General features: G+C 43.8%; 1 long non-coding RNA gene across 1 annotated transcript; it reads right to left on the minus strand.

Moving 5' to 3' along the window:
- Nucleotides 1-2,640: 2,640 nt before the first annotated feature.
- LOC115657935 lies at nt 2,641-21,952 on the minus strand. Its single transcript, XR_004002094.1, has 3 exons — nt 21,940-21,952; nt 19,721-19,726; nt 2,641-2,734 (listed from the first exon to the last, which is right to left on the minus strand). It is a non-coding gene; the product is annotated as an uncharacterized LOC115657935 (long non-coding RNA).
- Between the last annotated feature and the right edge of the window lie 490 nt (nt 21,953-22,442).

The raw sequence follows: 22,442 nt of genomic DNA on the forward strand, positions 1-22,442 counted from the left end.
GTAACTGGAATATGCTTTATGCAAAAGATCTATTTACAAAGCTTATAATCTGAGTGTGTTTGTCCTATTTGTATGAATGTATCATTCTTGTATCTGAAGCTAGAAATGTGAAGTATTATTCCGAAGTCCTATTGTAACTATGCAAACTGTGGGCCATTAATGGTGGTTTAGAATATTGATGGCTCCCATTAACCAGGACAACTTGTTGTAAATGGCTCTGTTTACTTGTAAGCCTTCCTGTATTCATATGAGTCAGGCAGGAAAGAATGGAGGCTGAGTCTCACAGAACATGTGACCATGTCACCTGGTACTGGAATCCATCTTAAACCTGGTGTTTTTCAATTTAGAACGAAGGGTGGAGATCCAGAGAGACAAGGGTCCTGCCTTGTGTCAAAGCTATAAAAGGGGATGGAACAGAACAAAGGAGGCTGCCAGTCATGAGAAGTCCCCTAGTTACCACCTGAGATGGAACTAACAAGAACTGTACCGGGGAAAGGATTGGGCCCAGACTAAGAAAGAGTCGTCTGTGAAAGAAGCTTATTGGAACATCTCTGAGGGTGAGATTTAATCTGTATTAACTGAATGTATTAGGCTTGACTTGCGTGTTTTATTTATTTTGCTTGGTAACTTACTTTGCTTGGTTAACTTGAAACCACTTAAATCCTACTTTTTATACTTAATAAAATCACTTTTGTTTATTACTAAACCTAGAGTAAGTGATTAATACCTGGGGAAGCAAACAGCTGTACATATCTCTCTATCAGTGTTATAGAGGGCGGACAATTTTAAATTTTATACAGAGTAAAACAGGTTTATTTGGAATTTGGATCCCATTGGGAACTGGGTGTCTGGGTGCTGAAGATAGGTAACCTGCTGAGTGGTTTTCAGTTAAAACCTTCAGCTTTGTGGGCGTGGTTCAGACCTGGATCTGTGTTGCAGCAGACTAGCATGTTTGGCTCAATAAGGCAGAGTTCTGTAGTCCGAAGCCATCAGGGACAATGGGCTCAGAGGTAATTTCTGCACATCATCCAAATTCATTACTAAATACCATGTTCTGCCACACCCCAAAATCACCTCAACAATTACTCCATGGCCCTTATACTAACTTTATATATAGGTGCATGTATATTTTTTCATTCCCACAAGGGTCATTAGCAGAATTTGAACCTGCAGAGCCACTGCACAGATCTCTTGCCCTTCAGCTATAGGAGTAACTGGTGGGAGAAAGCATGCTATTATAAACAGTTTAGATATTAGGCAGGATTATATTCCAAAACCCTTGGAGGGGTTAACTCACAGACCAAATGCTGGTCCTCCAGGGTATGCTACAGTAACCAACTGTGAGTCCACAGAATAAATACAGTCTCTCATTCACGCTGCCAGTCATTCTTAGGCTCTGTAGGCAGGTGTCCTCTTGACCCAGGTACAGTGTGCTTCTCCCGTGAAGTCTTCAAACAGGGGTTCTACCCAGAGCCAAAACACTTCTATGGAACTACTGCTTCCCACATGCGGTTCAGCATCTTCCTCCCCCTCTAAAACTTCCCTGCAAGGAAGCTCACTAACCACTTCCCCCTTTTGCTGTGGACACAGCACCTACATCTTGTATTATTATTTTTGTTTGTTATGGTAGCACCTAGGTGACCTAGTTATGTGTCTGTCCATCCCCCACCCACAGCCTACCATGGGTTGCCTTGGGACAGGTTTAAAAAGAAATCCCATAACAAGATACCATTTTCTTGTTAACTTTCTCTCTTCCCAGGATATTGTACATTTAGAATAACACCTTCATTCAGATGGATCCCATCAGGGCGGGGAGGAAAGGGAAATAGCTCTTCTTTGTTAGTCTCAAGATGTATTTGCCTTAACCTTTCAAGTGACCAGGCAATTATATATATTTTTTCTCACTTACTTTCTTCCTGTTGCACTTTCCTCCTGCTGTTCTAGTCTTAATATAGGCCCCAATCCTGCAAACACTTGAGGGAGTGAATAAGATTTACCCATTTGAGCAGCCTCATGGAGAAGCCAATGGAGTTGAACCAGGAATGAATTTGGACCTGTGTGGTCACTATCTAACATCTTCCCAAAAATCTGAACGACAAGTAATTCTCTGCCCAAGCCTAGGGCATAGTTGGGGAGGTGTACTACTTGATAATATGCCATACAAGGAGCTTTGTTTGAGGAGCTGTCTGCGGAGCCAACCCAGAGTTTTTCATGCACTACAAATATCTCCTGAAGTCAGCTTTATGTGCATGAGGAAAGCAGGATCTAGCCCCAAATGAACTATGGAGGGTTTCCTGAGCTGAATGTGGCCTGTGAAGTGCTTTTGGTCTTACTTCAGAAAATTGTTTTCTGAACTCCAGGTTTCCTGATTGTCATCCCACTCTAGAGCTTCAGTGGTGCCTTTACACTGGGGAGTGGAGACTCCTAGGCTAGCAGCCCTCCTTTATAGGGCCCACCTCTCTTTGCACTTATCATTGTGTATGTATTTACTGCAAATATGAAATCTGTGTTTTTGAAATCTATCCCTCACTCTTCACTGATGTTACTGTTTCTATTAATCCAAGAATATTACAACCAGCTTGTCCTACTTTCGTTACATTCAGTATGGTTGTTTTTCCATTTTCTTTTTTATTTATGTACATCTTTTATGTCAGATTTACTCCCGAGCCATAAGTTTTTGCTTCTTCAGCTTCTTTTGAGAGATCTTTTTCTTCTGAGCAACTTCCTCTTCTGGCTTTGTCAGCCATAATAGAGCTTTGCCAGTCTCCTTGCTTTCATTTTACGTAGCTAGTTGATTATAATGATTCAGGGAAACTCATTGTGCACCTGAGGTGAAACAAACAGGGCCTTTTTTCAGATGCATCTCATAAAAACCACTTTTAACAAACAGAGCTCAGCCCTCATGTTTGCTACCAGTTTTGCCATTTATTTTTGTTATATTTTTAATAAGTCAAATTAATTAGGCTCATTGTGACTGAAGCTTCATGTTCGTCATGACCATGTCTGCCTGTGGCTGAATAAGATGTTTTCATGAGCTGCAAACTCTTCTCTGTACCTGTCCAGCAAAGAGGAGTGTAGGGGAAAGTATAGGTTTCAATTGTAAACCCATCATTCCCCCGTAAAGTACTATATATTTTCCTCAAAAAGAATGTGCCCTCATGATTTTTAATTTTTTTTCCTGTGCCCTTTCTAGTGGTGGCCTTTTTTGCCATGACTTTTCCTATATTTTGCAGTTACAAACAACCAGTCTTAGTTGTGACCATAAAATACAATTTCCTGTTGGACACAATCTAAAATTTCTTAATCATTAGAGTGCTGGATGTTGTTCCAGAAAGTTTTTTTTTTTCAGCTAGAGTAACAAAGGAAAGTGATCATGTTGTTTGTTTTTTATTCTGATTAATTATTTCTCACAATATTTTGATTTTTTTTAATATAGGGAGGCAGTGTGGCTTAGTGAATAGAGCACTGGATGACAGCTCAGGAGAATGAGTTCTATTCCCAGCTCTGTTACTAACCTGCTGGTTGACCTTGGACAGGTCGAGTCATTGCTCTCTGCCTCAGTTTCCCCATCTGTAAAATGAGAAGAATGATCCCTGCTTTCACAGAAATGTAGGTATGGAAGGGGCCTTGACAAATCATCAAGTCCAACCTCCTGCACCAGATGGACCTAGATCATCCCTGATGGGTATTTGTTGAACCTGTTCTTAAAAACATCCAATTGCAGGGATTCCACCACTTCTCTTGGCAGCCAATTCCTGAGCTTAACTACTCTTATAGTTGGAAATTTGTTCCAAATATCTGACCTAAATCTCCCTTACTGCAGATTAAGCCCATTCATGTCCTACCACCAAAGGACATGGAGAACCATTGATCACCATCCTCTTTATAACCGCCCTAAACATATTTGAAGACTATCAGGTCTCCCCTCAGTCTTCTTTTCTCAAGATTAAGCATAATCAGTTTTTAAAACCTTTTCCCATAGGTCAGGTTTTCTAAACCTTGTATAATTTTTGTTCTGTCCTCTGGACTCTCTCCAATATATCCTCATCTTTCCTAAAGGGTGGTGCTCAGAATTGGACACAATATGTCAGCTGAAGCCTCACCAGTGCCAGGTAGAACAGGACAGTTACCTCCTGTGTCTTACATACAACACTCCTCTTAATACACTCTAGAATGAAGATAGTCCTTTTAGCAACTCCATCACACGTTGGCTCATATTCACTTTGTGGTGTACTAGAACCCTCAGATCCTTTTCAGCAGTACTACCGCCTAGCCAGTTATTCCCCATTTTGAAGTTGTGCATTTGACTTTTCCTTCCTCACTGTAGTACTTTGCACTTGTCTTTATTGAGTATCTTCTTTTTTATTTCAGACCAGTTCTCCAATTTGTCAAGCTCGTTTTGAATTCTAATCCTGTTCTCCAAAATGCTTGCAAGTGCTTGTAACGTGTTTTAAGATCTAAGTAAAGTTGCCACCCCTGGAAGTCCTAACTCATATATAACAGCTAAACTCTAATATAGTATAATAGTAGCCTTTGAGCCAATGGTACCAGAAATAGATATAAGAGGGAAGAAATATTGATTCTGGGTAATACAACCAGTATCTGAAAAACACAATCTATATAATATGTAGTTCTTGTAGTGTTGCCAATTTTGCTATATTTGCTGCTAGATCTAGTAACTTCTAGGTGCCTCCTAAAGAGCTGTCATGGTTGAGGTAGGTTTGAGGATGAGCTCTCATTCCCTAGAAAATGCCTCATGTAGCTGGCGTAATATGTAGTCTCTGACAGCTAATACCTGCCACTTGCCTTTTTGTGGTAGAGGTGTTCTTAAATGACAGTGTGCATGGTGGTGAAATGTAGGTTTTTGGTGCCCTTTAACTAGATTGCTCCAGGGCTTGTTAGCCATTGTAGGCAGTTCGCCTTGAAGAAGAGACTCCAACTTCAAATTAAGAATGTCAAACCCGGCCAAATCTTTTTTGTAAAAGTTGTGTCAATTACACATGACCTAAGAGTCTTTGTCTTCAGGGAATATATTTGTACAATGCTAGGATATTCCCCGGAAGTGATGCACAACCCCTTTGCTGGATGACTGTGGAATGTGGGAAAAGGCTATTGAATTTTGGACACATGGCTAAAAAAAGAGTGTCCAGGAAATACATTTGTCTTCCCTGATCTGTGTGAACAGTGACTGGGAAACCAAGAGAAGTAGCCAAGACATTAAAAAGGAGAGTGTACATTGGCTGTATACAAGAGACAAAATGGAAGTGGTCAAAATCCATGAACAGGAAGGGTTAGAAGATAATGTATCATGGTTCAGCAGCAAGGAGTAATGGAATAGGATTAATGGTGGTAGAAATAATACAAGATACGTAATGGATATCCAAAGGAAGAGTGACCAGCTGATGAAAGTCAGAATAGCACTGAGCAGAGAACAGAATGGAGCCGAGAACAAATATTTAATGTTGGATGGAGATGCATGCTGTAGGTTGGTTGTATGAGTGAGGAGAAGGAGGAATTCCAAATAGCACTGGACCAAATAGTAAAGCAAATTACCACAAGCTGAGTACTTGATTATTGGAGCAGATCTCAATGAATGGGTGGGAGAACACAATGAAGGCTACGATGATTGTCATAGAGCACGAGGCTTGGAAACAAGAAATGAATGGGGAGAGATGCCTTTGAATTAGCCAGCGACCATGGCCTGATTGTTGACAATACATACTCTGTAAAGAGGGAGAAGCACTTGATTACGTACAAGAGGAGGTGCCAACAGGTCCAGCGATGTGCAGGAGGCAGCGGAGGAGGAAAGGTTTACGCAATGACAGAAGTAAGAATGGTAGAAAGTTATGAGGATTACAAGCTGGGGAAGTGGGTAAAGAAAAGAGTGGTTGTGGAAGCTGAAGGTCAGGCATTTTAAGCCTTGTACACAGGACTACTGATGAAGGATGGGGGAAAAAGAATTATATAGATTAGCAAGGATTAGGCAAAGAAGTCCAGAGGGCTTGGGAGCTGTGAAGTGTATCAAAGATGAAAACAGAAGAGTACTGGTAGAAGACAATGACATCACTGGGTGGCATCTGTTCTCTAAGACACTGCTCAATGAAGGGAATGTGAAGAAGCCATCGAGGGGGAGTATGTGCAAGCAACAACTTCACAAGACTTATCACCATGGTGGAGACTTAAGGAGCACTAAATATGATGAAATGGGGGAAGATGGTGAGACTGGAGGGAGTATCCAGTTGAGACATGTAAAGCATTAGGCCATGAGGGAAGGTAACAATTGATAACAATTTTTTCAACTTAATTCTCCTTACTGGCAAAATGCCCAATGGGTTGAGGAAGAGAACATTGGTCACATCTTCTAGTGTAAAGGAGATGTGCAAGAATGTAGTTGTTTACTGACTGAGACATACCAGGGTGCAATCCAGACCAGTGAGGGTCTGGATCATCCCTATCCCGCTACCTTGGGTGCCTTACAATGCCTTGTTGCAGTAGCTCCCACCTGGGCTGCTCACAGACAGCCTTCCAGCATGCAGGCCACACCCTGAGTGTCTGTGTGTAACTGCAGCCTGCCAGCCACACTTGAGTTGCACTCTCTTTTACCAGCTGTGGTTGCTTCTGCCAGGTGACCCCAACAGACTCCCAGTCCCAGATTTTCCCCCAAAATGGTTTATAAATCAGCCGACAAAAGACAAAATACACACAATGCTTCACTGAGAGGAACAATGAGAAGACAGTAAAATTAGCTGGGATAGAGTTAAAGTCTGCAGCAGTTTGAATACCTTAGTTCAGTGCTGAGCCATGATGGAATGTAGAGTGGATGTTAGGAGTCACATGAAGAGTGCTTAGTGTAAGTGGAGGGAGTTGCATATTCTCTGCAATAAGAATGTCAAGTAGGAGCAAAGTGTATAAGATCATAATTAGACCGGCCATGATGTATGGGTTGGAATGCTGGACAATGAGGAAGAGAGGGGTGCTACTACTTCACACTGTTGAAATGAGAATACTCAGGTGAATGCTGGGGAAGATGAGAACTGATGGGCTATGCAATGAAACAGTACAAACCCTGTTATAGGTAGCCTCATCATCAAAAAGCTTGAGAGAGTATTGACTGAGCTGGTTGGGTGATGCGACAATGAGATGTGGGATATATTGGCTAGAGAGTATAACAGCTATTTTGTCATGGGACAAAGAGCATAAGGAAGACCTGAAAAAAGTGATTTTGAAATGCTGAAGGAGCACACGAAGAAGGTTGGTGTGTCAGCTTTGAAGACAAACTTGACAAGAACACTTGGAGACAAAGAACAAGAGCTGCCAACTTCGGCAAAGAAGATCTAGCAACTTTTTAGGTCTGCTAGAGATTTTTCAAGCTTTGCTTGTGGTGGTACGGAGCAGGGCTCAAAAGCCTCAGGATTCACTTCAGTTTTATGAATTATATTCCTAAAGCACATGCTTCAGGGTTTCAGCAGGTCACTGACAGGGGATCAGGAAGGGATTCCCCATGCAATGTATTCTGGGAGGTGTTTTTAAATCTCCTTCTTCTGAAATATTAGAGAGGGCCACAGCTGGAGATGGGACACTGGGGTAGGGTGGGCCAGGGCTTTGAGGTGGCACCAAGCATTCTGTTTCTGAAATGCTTGGCTGGCTGGTTCTCACTTACATGCTCAGGGTCTAACTAATTGCCATATGTGGGGTTGGGAAAGAATTTTTCTCCGGGTCAGATTGGCAGTGACTGTGGGGGTTTTCTCCTTCCTACCCAGCATGTGGGCATGGGTCACTTGCCAATATTATCTGGCTGTATCTTACTCATTTTCCTGCCATTACAGGGGCCTCAAGCACCTCGGTTCCTCCTGTTCTCTGCCTGTGGCACATAATAGTGTAGTATCCTGTGGGCTGTAATGCTTTGGTCTCATTTCCTGTGGGGTTAGTGTGCAGGTGCTGGGTGGTGGCCTGGGATGTACAGGAGACCAGACTAGATGTAATGGTGACTCCCAGCCTTGAACTCTGACACAAGTCACTAACCTGTGACTTGTAATCTAGTCTGGTGACATTCTAGTAACGTTCCATAATCTTAAGTATAGAAGAAAAGATTCTGTGACATGTCTGCCCGGGCTCAGGGATGGGCTGAGTTTAGACTTTTCTAGAGCAGTCTTGCTGTTGGAGGCACTTGTACACTGGAGGGCATGGGTGTGAGGTGGAGTGTTCAAAAAGCTCTTTGTTTGATGGCTACTCTGTTTACCGAGTTTACTCTTTAATCTCAATTTATTTGCTGTGACGGTGGGGCACTTTGAAGCAGCAAGAAAGCATAGCACTTCAATCAGCACAGGATTCCCCTTCCTCCCCCACTGGCTAGTCCAGGATGGTCCTGAGACCCAGGCACAGATGAATTCTTTTGCAGCATGAAAGTGTGTGTGTGTGTGTGTGTGTGTGTGTGTGTGTGTGTGTGTGTGTGTGTGTGTGTGTGTAATAGCCCATGTATGCAGGAATTCTTTCTTGCTCAGAGTTGAGTGGTTTGCCAGAACCTCTTCATGCCTGTCAGACTGAACATGGTGCAGGCTCTGGGAGGGAGTTTGGGTGCTGGGAGCAGGCTCTGGGCTGGGGCAGAGGGTGGGTGTGCAGGAGGGGGTGAGGGGTGCAGGCTTTGGGACGGAGTTTGGGTGCAGGCTCGGCTGGGGGTGGAGGTGTAGGAAGGGGGAGCCCCCACCCCCAGTCAAAGCCCTCATCCCCCTGCACCCCTCATCCTCAGCCCCAACCCTCATTCCCCTGCAGGCTTGGCTGGGGCAGAGGATCAGGCTGCAGGGGAATGAGGGTTGGGGCTGAGAATGAAGGGTTCATGATGCGGGGGGGCTCAGAGATGAGGCAGAGGATTAGGGTGTAGGGGGATGAGGGCTCTGTCTGGGGCAGAGGATTAGGGTGTAGGGGGATGAGGGCTCTGGCTGGGGCTGAGGATTAGAATGCAGGGGGATGAGGGCTCTGGCTGGGGCTGAGGATTAGGGTGCAGAGGGATGAGGGCTCTGTCTGGGGATGAGGATTAGGGTGCAGGGGGATGAGGGCTCTGTCTGGGGATGAGGATTAGGGGGCAGGGGGATGAGGGCTCTGGCTGGGGTTGAGGATTAGGGGGCAGGGGGATGAGGGCTCTGGCTGGGGATGAGGATTAGGGTGCAGGGGGATGAGGGCTCTGGCTGGGGATGAGGATTAGGGTGCAGGGGGATGAGGGCTCTGGCTGGGGATGAGGATTAGGGGGCAGGGGGATGAGGGCTCTGGCTGGGGTTGAGGATTAGGGGGCAGGGGGATGAGGGCTCTGGCTGGGGTTGAGGATTAGGGGGCAGGGGGATGAGGGCTCTGGCTGGGGTTGAGGATTAGGGGGCAGGGGGATGAGGGCTCTGGCTGGGGTTGAGGATTAGGGGGCAGGGGGATGAGGGCTCTGGCTGGGGATGAGGATCAGGGTGCAGGGGAATGAGGGCTCTGGCTGGGGGTGAGGATCAGGGTGCAGGGGAATGAGGGCTCTGGCTGGGGGTGAGGATCAGGGTGCAGGGGAATGAGGGCTCTGGCTGGGGATGAGGATCAGGGTGCAGGGGAATGAGGGCTCTGGCTGGGGATGAGGATTAGGGTGCAGGGGAATGAGGGCTCTAGCTGGGGATGAGGATTAGGGTGCAGGGGGATGAGGGCTCTGGCTGGGGATGAGGATTAGGATGCAGGGGGATGAGGGCTCGGGATGGGGATGAGGATTAGGGTGCAGGGGGATGAGGGCTCTGTCTGGGGATGAGGATTAGGGTGCAGAGGGATGAGGGCTCTGGCTGGGGATGAGGATTAGGGTGCAAGGGGATGAGGGCTCTGGCTGGGAATGAGGGGTTTGGGGCATTGGAGAGATTCAGGGCTTGGGCAGAAAAGCAGGGTAAGGGCAGCCTGCCTTGTCATTAGCGGATGGCAGGCGCTAGGACCCTGGAGCAGCAGACAGCAGTTCTGCTGGGGGCAGGCAGGGACGCGGAGGAGGGGAGACGCAGGGGGAAGGGTGGAAGGCGGAGGCCGGGACCCGCTCCAGGCAGGGGGGGTGGGGGGGAGACCCGCGGGGGCCGGGGTCAGGGCCCGAACCAGGCAGGGCAGGGGGAGAGACCAAGCTCCAAATATTGCTGGAGCAGGGCCCCCAGCCCTGAATATTCCTGGAGCCCGGGCACCTCAAGCCCATATAACCTGCCGCCTATGCCTGAGCTATGTTGTGGGAGTGGTGACCTGCAGGTAACTGACCATTGCTGCTCCTTTTCTTCTTGCAGTGGCATGCATTAAACTGGAAGGGAGAGAAGCACCTCGTGGCTGCTTCTGTCACTGAACAGACAGAGACACAGTGCATGATTACACTGTTCTACAGCCAAAATGCTTCTGAAATAAATGTCCAACTTTACTAATTCTGGGTCACTGAGAACGAAAATGATACTTAAAATTGTTGATTGGCTCTAGTTTTCAAGATATGCTATTGGGTCAGTATATACGACCCTTGACTTGGGAATGGCAGAGGATAAGTGAGTTATAAAGGAAAGGGATCTCAATTTAAACCTGAAATGACTAAAATACATCTTTGACTGGATCTATGAATAAATCTATGACTGGGTTTGGACAGTACTTGCTTCTGAGGCAAAACAATGCATGATGCAATCTGAAGCTGGTATGTGTCATACATGATATGAATTGCATCATGTTATTTCTAGAAGTCATGGATGATGCAATCATAACGACACTTACATCACTCTGCTGAACAAATTGCCCTATATCAGCTCTAGAAATCATACAGCATGGTGCTCTCTTATTTGTCAGTGTTTGATTTTGCAAAGGGACACATTTCTGTTTAGCCAAAGTGAGCAGAGATGCCTCGTACTTGTGTGAACAGTGCAGATAACTTCTGCTATGTTTGTGGTGAAGTGAGTTTTGCATCACAAAAGCGCAGTCTAACCACTATGGTTAAGAAAACCTATCACGTTTATTTTGGCTGCAAAATTGGAGATCAGGACAAGAGGTGGGCCCCACACATATGCTGCAACACTTGTGCAACAAATCTTTGCCAGTGGTTGAACAGGAAAAGGAAATCTATGTCTTTTGCAGTGCCAATGATTTGGAGAGAGCCAGCAGATCATACCAGCAATTGTTACTTCTGCATGGTGCCTCCAGTTGGAAAAGGTGTGTCGAAGAAAAAGTGGACTGTGCATTATCCAAACGTTCCATCAGCTATACGCCCAGTACCCCATGGAGAAGGACTGCCGGTTCCTGATGCACCAGAATCATTCTCACTTGAGTCAGATGAGGAAGAGGAAGAGGATGAAACTTCTGGTCCTGAACCATCAATGTCACAGGACCCCCATTTTCTCCCATCCTCCTCCTCTGAACCACACCTCATAACACAAGGTGAACTGAATGACCTTGTCAGGGATTTGGAACTACTCAAGAGTAAGGCAGAGCTGTTGGGCTCCAGACTACAGCAGTGGAATCTCCTGGCAGGCTATCAGGGCAAATGGAGCCCATCAATGCTTGCAGACTATTGCTGGACAATGATAAGAGATGCTCCATTTAATGAATACAAGAGACAAGCCAAGAAGCCCCGGGTAGACACTGAATAGGACTAAACTATGTACAAAATAGTTTTTTGCCTTTTGTTTCATAATAAATTTTATTTATATAACCCTTTTGCTGATTTTTAAAGTGTTACATAAACAGGACAGGTGAACTATTATCATGTAAAGCAACCATAAACACATGAAAAGATCTAGGCTTACAATTTATGATTAAAACTCTACTATCTACACAATATACATAGACATAAAATGTAAAAACTTAAATATCTTAGAAACAGTAGCCAATCAGTTGTTTTAATTGTCATATTTGAATTCAGCACATCAAAATACATAATAAATATCACATTTTATCGCTGAAGCAGATGACTTCTCAAAAATTGTAGACCAGTGTTATTTGTACAGGGTCTCTGGAGTTGTGGTGGTGTTTTTTTATGCTATTCTAATGACTTTTCAAGGCTCATCCAGTGACTTTCACTAAGTGGCAGTTGGGCAGGGTGGCCACTCATGCATTCCCAGAATATTGGACATGCCAGTACTTCTGAGAATGGCGAGCGCTCGTCCCTGCTGGCATGTCCCCACCCCTGCTTGCATGACCTTGTGCGTATGAAGTCACACCACATGAAGAATGCTATTTTGAAGAGCGTGATTTCTTATGCATGGTGAATGTGAAGTCATGCCAGTGGAAGCAGAGCAGCACAGCATGGGGTGCTCTTCAAAATGGCATTCCATGCCTGATATTGGACAAAGCCACCTCTGGTTTTGTCTCAGTATCAGACAGGGGACAAACCACCCAAAAAGAGGACTGTTTGGTTTAAAACTGAACGAATGACTTGCCTACTTCGCAACACTGTGGCCTGCTCTCCTAAACCTCCCCAGTAACAATGGACAAAAGCTGAGGACCCTCTGGTTTACTGTTTCCCTCATGGGGACTATGTGACAATGAAAACAAGAAACAAAGACTTTGAAAAAAAATTTCTAAACACACATGATTTATGAATAGCAAAAGAGATATAGAGATCTGCAGAAAAACAAAATCTGCATGCAAGCCCCTGCCTCAGTTTAGTGACCTCTCCAAGAGCCTTTTGGGATTAGGTCACTGTCTTTTCAGGAGGTCCAAGATTCCCTGCCTCTTCCTGCCCTACCTTATCTTTTTCTGGGCCTGGTCTGCTCCCCATGCCTTGCTGGAGTGAATCTTTTTTATAAATTGTAGTCCTCTCTGTCAGCTGTCCACCACCCTGAGCAGCTTCAAGTCCCTTTCACGTGATCCATTGCTTGGTTATGTCTGGTAGAATGGGATCATCTAGATGGTGGCCACTTTATGTCTTATTGATCTTCCATTTGATGGAAGATCATCTTGGTAAACAACTCTGGATTGCTTTCCATTGTGAGCCCTCTGCTAGCTGTAGGGATTTCTCCTGACACCTCCTGATGTTTTCCACTCAAGGCAGAGGTTAAAAGACAACAGTGAAGGTACAGTGCAGTCTACAGTCAAAATTGCATTCACACAACAAAATGGAGTTGGTAGTTTGATGATAGAGATACAACAAATCCATCACTGGGGCTTACTAAAGATGGCAGATTTTTTTTTATAAGTAAACACTACGGGCCACATCCTTTGTGCAGCAAGAGTTTGTGCTCTTTAGGGAAAAGAAAATCCCTAAGCAACAACATAGTTGGAAATCTTTTTATTAGAGCTGGGCAGAATTCCTCCTCCCCCCCAAAATTATGAAAATTAAAAAATATTTTTTGTTGAAATTTTCAACTCAAAATTTTGACTCTGTCAAGAGTCCATGGAAAAGGCCCAAAATTATTTTGATGTGTTTTGGTGCAAAATAGAAGTAGGCGACACTTTTTTTGGAGCATGAACTTCTTGAACAACATGTTATGCTGGAAGGTGTTAATGGCTATCATCAAGTGTGTCTTTGATTTATAGATCAGTTGCAAACTTAGGTCTAGTCTACACTGGCAATGCTAAAGTGCTGCCATGGCATCGCTTTAACATGCCTTGTGTGGTTGCGGCACAGTGCTGGGAGAAAGCTCTTCCAGTGCTCTAAAAAACCCACCTCCATGAGGGGCGTAGCTACCGGTGCTGGGAGCGTGGCTCCCAGTGCTGATGCAATGTCTACACTGGTGCTTTACAATGCTGAAACTTGCTGCTCTCAGGGAGGTGTTTTTTCACCCCCTTGAGCCAGAAAGTTGCAGCGCTGTAAAGTGCCAGTGTCAAGCCCTGAAGCCAACCACCTTTCATTCAGGCTAAACAGAAGGAAAACTGAAAGACTCTTTGTGCAGTGGTAGCTGAAACAATAGAAAGTCATCACCCAAGACAATGAGTGGGAAAGCAAGGCCTGAGCAGAAGCTACGCTGTGTGGGTTAAGGGGCTTTCTTGGGGACTAACTGCAGGTGCTGGGGGATTGATTGATTACACTCATGTGTGTCTGTGCCTGAGAGAAGCAGAAAGCCAGGAGAAAGCAGTTGTGAGCATAGTCTTGTGAGGAAGTCAAGAGACTGAGTTTCTTTTGGGCACAGGATTTGCTGGAAAGGCAGACTTTGATTTCTGAGCAAGGAAACTGCCTGCTGTTGTTTGTTCCAACCGTTTTCAGGGAAACAGGACTTTGTGTGCATTCTCTGTAAATAAATGGGATTGCACCAGTAAAATGCCTGACTCCATCACCAATTTCTCCTCCTAATGCAAGCAACCCAGCTTGGCTAACCACTCAGACTAAAAGGGGCAACAATGGCCTGTTGTAACCTCAGGCTCAAACAAAATGCCTTAGAGGGAATATAAATGAAATGTTCTACAGTTATGGGGGAGCCATTAAAAATATCAAAAGGGCTGACACGGAGACCTGAGAGATTCTGAGACTGTGGCTGTGTCCATCTCATTAGAATTTTGCTAAAGGTGTCAACTTTAGTGTCAAAATAGACCATGGTGGCATTTAACACCACTGAGTGTCTAGCCCTGCTAAAAGCAGGTCTAACATTAACATTTTTTACTTAGACTGCAAGCTGTCTGGGGCATGGACCATCTTTTTGTTCTCTTTGTACAGTGCTTAGTATAATGGAGTTCTGGTGCATGACTAGGGCTCTTAGGCACTACTTCAATGCAAATAAACAATAACAGTAATGTACACTGGTGGATGAGGGAAGATGTCTGTCTGTCTGTCTATCTCAGGTATTTATATTGATCTCATCTGTGTAGCACCTCAGTGCCTCCCCCAGGCTGTAATGTATTTATCCTCACCTCACCCCCATGCTATTGTCCCCATTTTACAGATAGTGACTGGAGACAGACAGAGAGAGACCAATGACTTGCCCAAGGTGACACAGGGAAGTCTGTGGTTCAGCTGAGAAATGAGCCCAGGTCTCCAAAGTCTCAGACTAGTGCCCTAACCCTTGCATTATCCTTTCTCTCTACTAGCCTTGTCTACACAAGCGCTTTTCACCATTGTTATTGCTAGTTGAGCTGAATCTGTGTTTACAACGGCGGGAATATTTTTGTTAAGAAACTCTATTATAGACCAGGTCTGAGGGAAATGGCAAGTAGCTGTAGAGATACAGAGCTTCTTGCCAAGGTGCCATCTTGCTTTAGCCAATACCTTGTAATTTCGAGATCCAATCTAGCTATGCTTCCAGTGTAGTCCGGGCCTTGTTGTGATTACACTCTCCTCAGCTTTCATTTGCTGCAAAACACATTTGTATTGTAAGGCAATTGGAATTGGTGATTGATGTGTTATGGGACAGTTGCTAATGGACACCTGCCCGAGATAAAGTGCCAGGTTTTCAAAAGAGCTCCTCTTCCATTTAGGCACTGAAATAAATGGCTGGATTTTCAAGAGAGGCTCTTAATGATGACAATTTATTTTTAACAGTGCCCAAAGCTGCATTAGGTACTTTACAGAATGAATGAATTCATGACCTCTGCCCTAAAGAAACCTAAAGTCCATCATGTGACCTGGAGAGAGCAAGGGATAAGGATGGTGGCATGGGCGTCTTGGGGGTAACTGCAGGTCTGCTCCCCAAAAGGTGTTTCAGTGGTGCCGGGGGAACACTTTGAAAGCTTAAAGATCAGGAGGCGAGCTAAGCCTCAGTACAGTTGGTGAGGTCTGATGTGTGTGTCTATATGTATTGGGAGCTCAACTGCTGAGACTTTCCCATCTTGTCGGGTAATGCCTTTCTCTAGGAAACATCACAAATCTCACATGGGAAAAGCATCATTTTGGTGAAATCAGTGGTGGATGTTGCCACATTGCAAAATTGACTCTATGGGATGACTCAGTGCCAGGAAAGGTCCTAAAAACTCAATTACTGCGATGTGCAGCCACCTGCGCAATGCTTGCTAGTAATAGCTTGGCTACGTGTGAGGGCTCTCTCATTCACGAGCACTTACTTTAAAAACAGTAATGGTAGCACATCCACTAGACTGTCAATCAATGTGAACTGCAGTATGGCGTAATTACTTTTGTGTGTAAGCTATTTAAATGATCACCTGGTTGTACCTGTTCCCTTCTGTTAACAATCAGATCCTCTTGTATAAAACTAAGTAATATATCAAGTACCTCCAGATGCACTCTTTAGAGAAAGTAAGAAAACTAGCTCTTATTAACACAGCACAGCTGTTAACATCTGCTTGGGCTTTGCAAACCTTAATTAATTAATCCTTCCACAGCACTAGTGAGACAGGTACATACTATTATCCTGATTTAACAAATGGAGGAAGTGGGAAACAGATATTAACTTGTGTTCGCCTTGATTTTTGCACAGATGGTTTGTGTTTAGTGAGGCTTTAACTGAGGACAATACTTTGAAAAAAACCCAACAAATTAAAAGGAACAGGCTGGTTCAAGCAGGAAGGAGCAGAGGGGAGATTCTTCTGGCACTCTACAGAAGCTATAATTTGTATGAGCAAAATGATCCATTAAATATATTGATGATAAATGCTCAGATATTTTTGGACTGTTTTTGTTGAAGTACACTTCATACGATGCCAGTACTAAGTTAACTCAAGCGTTTAATTGTCTATGACTATCAGTTACATGGTGATGCATCCATCTCTGTGTTTATCATCCTCAAATAATATTTTCAAAGTACCCAGCACAGAGAGCTGGCTTAGCTGGAAGCTTGTTGACCACTCCTTAGTCTGACTTCCTGGAGGGAGGCAAATAGGCTCCCTGCTTCCTAAAGAACAAGGTTTTCTGGGATGCAGAGAGCCTGCCCACTCATTTCTGCTTTGGACAGTAGCAGGGCAGGAACTTCTGCTCCTAAAGCTGCTACATTCAGCTCTCGACCAACCTGAGAGGTCTCTAGCTGCCCTATCTGGTAACTGGAGTTTCCGCTTTAGTATCCTGACAGTTAGGAATTTTTGTTAACTTGGGTTAAGATCCAGAGGGTCTGGGTTTTGGGGGTCCCTGGGCAAGGTTGTGGGGGGACCGGAGTGTACCAGGCTCTGGAATTCTTGTTTGGTGGCAGCGCTACAAGTACTAAGCTGGTAATTGAGCTTAGAGGAATTCATGCTGGTACCCTATCTTTTGGACGCTAAGGTTCAGAATGGGGAATTATACCATGACAGTGGTCAATCGGACAGACTGCAATGGAACTATGTCACTCTCAAGCCTTTCAGCCCCCAGACAGAACTGAAGAACTTTGGCAGTACTTGGAAGAGGAAATGACAGCAGTGGGCAAGCAGGGCACATAAGTTCAGGCTCAAAGCCATCATCCATTGAACTCTTCCAGCATATTGGATAAGCAGATATATTATCATTGGTCTTGCTTAGTAGATGCATCTCAGTATGTTGCCTTTTGATGTAATAGTTCCATTCTCTTGATTTCCACATTTAAACATTTTCTTTTGAAGGTGGTTAAGTGGGAAACATCAGTGGCTATATTGATCAACTGATTATAGTGGTTTTTGATTAAATATTTATATTGACTGTTTAAGGAGAAGACTATATATGTAGTTTAATGGGAAAGTGTACAACAGTTGATTTATGGTAAAATTATGCCTGGGGACTTGTTTTTGAGGCTGATCATTGTGTGCATATCTAATGTTGATGTTTCTTTTTCAGGAAAGTTTTTTATTGAGTTTGATATTTTGAAATTACTGATGAACAATAGTATTTTGAGGGGGATCTGGTAAGAGGTTCTGTTGAGATTAAATAAACATTTCTTTATAATTGAGGAGAATGCTCATATGGATATGTGTGAGACTTATGATATCCTTAACTATTCATTACCTTGCTGTGAAGGGCTTGGGTTTGTATGTGATGGGGTAGTTGAGTGCATTGCTGTCACTTATAAAACTTAACGATTTTTAAAACAAAGTTTTTTGTGTTTGGAATATACTAGTTCTGGTTCCCTGATTGCTGGAGACTAACCCAAATGATCAAGAGACAGTTTTGCCTGTATTTCTCTAAGGAAGAAGCTGCAGTTATGCTTGTATGATGAGATAATAAAAAGGTGCTGTTTTTTACAATCAGAACAGCACTGGGAACAGATCAGTGATTTGTTTTGCAATGTCTGTGGCCTTTTCCTCACACTTACTCAGTGCGCACTGCTCTTTCCTGGGACATTGCAGGTCCAGAAGCCTCTCTCTTGTGTCCCAGTCCTGCTGCCAGCACCTGCAAGCCCCACCCCCGCAGCTCTGATTGGGCAGAAGGGAACCAGTGCCTCTGTGACTAGGGGCTGCCCATACTGCAGGCTCCTGCTGGTGGGTGGGTGCCAGGAGCTGCCCCAGGAAGCATCACCAGCCCCGGGACTTTGTTAGGGTTACCATACATCTGTATTTTTCTGGACATTTTTAGAGATTTAAAAATTCCTCCTGGACGGTGATTTAAGAACTAAAAAGCTGGACATGTCCAGGGAAATACAGACATATAGTAACCCTAATTTATAAGTGACCCTGAGAAATAGCTGAGAAAGACAGAGCTTTTGGGTAAAGTGGTGTCTGGAAAGAGGCTTGGAACTGTGAGCAAAGAAACTGTCTTCTGTTGTTTGATTTCTCCTATGTACATATGAAATAGGACTTTATGTACATTCTTAGTAAATAAACAGGTTTGCGTGAGACTAAATCATCAATTTTACCTCCTAACAGAAACAACCTGCAAGACCCTGAATATTGGATATTTGGGTCAAAAGGAGAAACAATAACAATGTATTGGCTCACGCTTTCAGTTTTTTTCAAAGTCAGATTTTTGCCCTCTTTGTACTTGTATAAAACTTACTTCCAAAATGTACTGTATTCCCCCACTCCAATCCAAAGACCTTTGTTTGAGGCTCCTCTTAAATCAGTTTCTTATTCATCAGGCACAATATTTTAAGCTGTAAATCTCAGTAAATCCTGAGAGATCACACAATGGAATACTTTAGAACCACAAACAATGCAGTGGGGGGAAAGAAAGACTTTCTGGGCATTCATAACTCTGAAAAATACTTGATTGCCTTAATTAATGTTTGAAAAGTTTTAATTGTGCTTGCACAGTAGTCACTATTAAAAAGTAAACAGCTGCATATGAGATACTATCATATTCTTAAAAATAGGAAAGAACCACTGTTTATTAGAGAGCACTATTTGTTAACATCTTATCAACAGTGACTCTTAATGGCAGCCACTGTAAGTTGCCAAGCAAGTGTCTGCACCTTTGTAATGCTCAGTGATGTCCTCTTGTCAAATACTGAGATCAAATACTGCTTTTGGTTGTGGTGTGCCAGCTATACTGTCCAATTTCAATACACAAGATCTGTAGGATTAGACAGTTTGAAGACTGAAAGGCAAAGACTGTGATGTTCAAATATTAAACAACTTTTGAAAACTTTGGGCCAGATTTTCTCTCTGGCCAGAGCTCTGCTTGGTGAAGGAGATTGAGATGGTATCAGACCACCAGTTACAGCTACCTGAGTCTCAGCGCTGCACCTAAAGGACCAATCTAGCCCTAAACCTTTAAGAGGGTTTTGGAATATTCAGGTTGTCTATGTGCATGATGATCTTGCCTGCTCTTCTGCGGCACTGTTTGGGGAGGGAGACTGCAACCTTTTCCATGACTTAGAGACCTTTGTACTGCAGCTGTTAATTATTCCTGGCACTGCCTCCCTGAAGTTCTTGATTTTTCTCTCTCCATGGTGACCATCAATAACCACCATCTTTGATCCTCCCCTGGGGTCCTCACCTTTGGCTAACAAACAGACCCTATATACACAACTTATGCATATTCCTGTTTCCGTTGAGATCACTGAAGTGTTGTCAACATACAGTGGACAATGTAAGAATCTAAACATGTAACAACTTTACTGCCTGCTCTGAAAGTCCTACCTGTACAACATAAACAGTATGATATGCATTAGAATGACATCTCTGCATCCATGTATGAGGTGGTGTAGCCATGTTGGTCTCAGGATATTAGAGACACAAGGTGGGTGAGGTAATATCTTTTACTGAACCAACTTCTGTTGATGAGAGAGACAGGCTTTTGAGCTTACATAGAGGTCTTCAGAAGCTCTCTGCTCCCTTCAGTTAAAATATCAAGCTACAAGGGTTATTTTAATGAACTTTTGTGCCTAATATACTTCCTGCTCCAAAAGAGACTTTCCTAATTCCACAGTATGTTCTGAATCCAAAAGAGAGAGCACCAGCTGTTCACATTCATTGAGTACCACAATGGCCTATGTCGGAAGCCTTGCTCTAGAGCACTACATCAGAATGGAACCATTGTCTCTTGGATTCCTTCGTGCATGTACTGAGGAAGTAGATAATAAAGCTGACTCATAGTACAAGAAAAGCTCCCGCTTGAGTCTACTAATGCATTGAAACATACTTGCCTGCCCTTTGTAAAATGTACCTCTAATCTAATCTCTTCATTTCCCAGCTTGTCATTCCCATCTCATTTTCATGGTTTCTTATGTTTATTTCCATCCTTTGTATAATATATTTTTGTAGCAATTTTCATTTTTTTATATTCTTTCTGCATTGCAATCACATCTGCAGATGTTCAGACAGTGACTTACTTCACAGAATCATAGAGTCATAGACTTTAAGGTCAGAAGGTACCATTATGATCATCTAGTTTGACCTCCTGCACAATGCAGGCCATAGAATCTCATCCACTAACTCCTATATCAAACCTGTGTCTGAGCCATTGAAGTCCTCAAATCATGGTTTAAAGACTTCAAGATGCAGAGAATTTTCCAGCAAGTGACCCATGCCACATGTTACAGAGAAAGGCGAAACCCCCCCAGGGCCTCTGCCAATCTGCCCTGGTGGAAAATTCCTTCCTGACCCCAAATATGGCGATCAGCTAAACCCTGAGCATGTGGGCAAGACTCACCAGCCAGACACCCAGGAAAGAATTCTTTGTAGTGACTCAGATCCCACCCCATCTAACATCCTATCGCAAGCCATTGGGCATATTTACTGCTAATAGTCAAATAGTACGGTGTGGAGGGGAAAGCCCTCTTGTATATACCCAAATCTCTGAGGGCAAGATCATGCCATCTTTACTCACACTTGAGTAGTAACTTCCTCCAGGAGTTGTTCCCATTGATTTCAATGTTAATACTTGTTGAGTAAAGTACTACTCAGTGTGAGGAAGTAACACTACTTGTGTTCTTTCTTAAATTTGAAGTTCATGTCATGGTGCATCAAGCCTGCTCCCATTAAATGATTGTAAAGTGAAACACACACTGTTTGATAAAAGAATAAGCAATTGGAAAGTGATCCAGTACAGTGGTATCTAAGACAGGCCATTTTAAGCTACCAAAAAACTAAGTTAGGGGCACATTGGTTTCATATTCTGGTACCCTGTACTCTGGCTCATTAAATTAGCTTGTCTAAATATTTTGCCCTTGCCAGAATATCAAACTACTTTTTATCCCTTGTATTGTTAAATATGATTCCTCCTTAGAGTTGAGTGTGTTGCTCTTTGTCTGACCTCCTTTCTTATCCACAGAGCAGGTACTGGCAGCAGTAGGCCATCTTCTTCCATTGTCTGCCTTCACTGTGCCTCAGGCCTGACCAAGAGGTCAGTATCTGACAGTTTCTGTATGCATTGATTCACTGGCACTCTTGGGCTGGTGGCTGCTTTGTGATGTGGACACCTGTCTTTGGGTGCCATTTACTTGGAGAACGGTTTCCACAATATTCATATTTTGGGCGCTTGACTATCTTGCTTGTTACCTCATGCTCCTTCAACTCATCACTGGTATTTCCCCAGCATCTTTCAGGTTACAGTCCCTCAAACAACATCCCTATGGGGAAAGGACTCCATTCTCCATGGACTGTTGATCAGGAATCTCCAGTGGGCTGGGCTCCAGATACTCTCCCTGCCTCACCTCCTCTAACTTCTAAGGGTTATTCCACCTTTCTGAGGTGGCTTGAGTACCATTCCCAAACAACACTCTGATCCAAATGCTGAATTGAAAACTATTCTTATTCACCATAGATGGAGAAGATCAGATTAAAACCAAATGAATGGGCCACGTAAGATATTTAGTCTGAACTCCCCTGTACTCTAGATAGGCTAGGGGTCAAAGTTAAATTTAGTTACAGTGAATAAAAAAAAAAATTCACACACATCTATCAAATGCTGCTGTTCTCTTCTCTTACCCTAAGGGCAGGTTAACCTGTCAGCAAGGCAGAGTTTGGTATTAGGTGTCTCCCCTTCTCTTGTTTCTCAGCCCGTTATATTTTTTATACTCCTTTGGTGTTCCTGGGAGGTTGTTGTGACAAAAATGAGGCCTTCGAAGAGTGGACACTTCGAGGCTACTTGTAACATGGTGGTCTGCCTCTTCAAAGGCCTGGATGCCTGGGACTAGTCAGCCTTGTTCAGTTAGCCCCATGCTCAAAGGTGAAAGTAAGCCAGTCCAGTCTGGCATACCGGAAATAGCTGGTATGCT

The sequence above is a fragment of the Gopherus evgoodei genome, chromosome 9, assembly GCF_007399415.2.
Source record: "Gopherus evgoodei ecotype Sinaloan lineage chromosome 9, rGopEvg1_v1.p, whole genome shotgun sequence".
Taxonomy (NCBI): domain Eukaryota; kingdom Metazoa; phylum Chordata; order Testudines; family Testudinidae; genus Gopherus; species Gopherus evgoodei.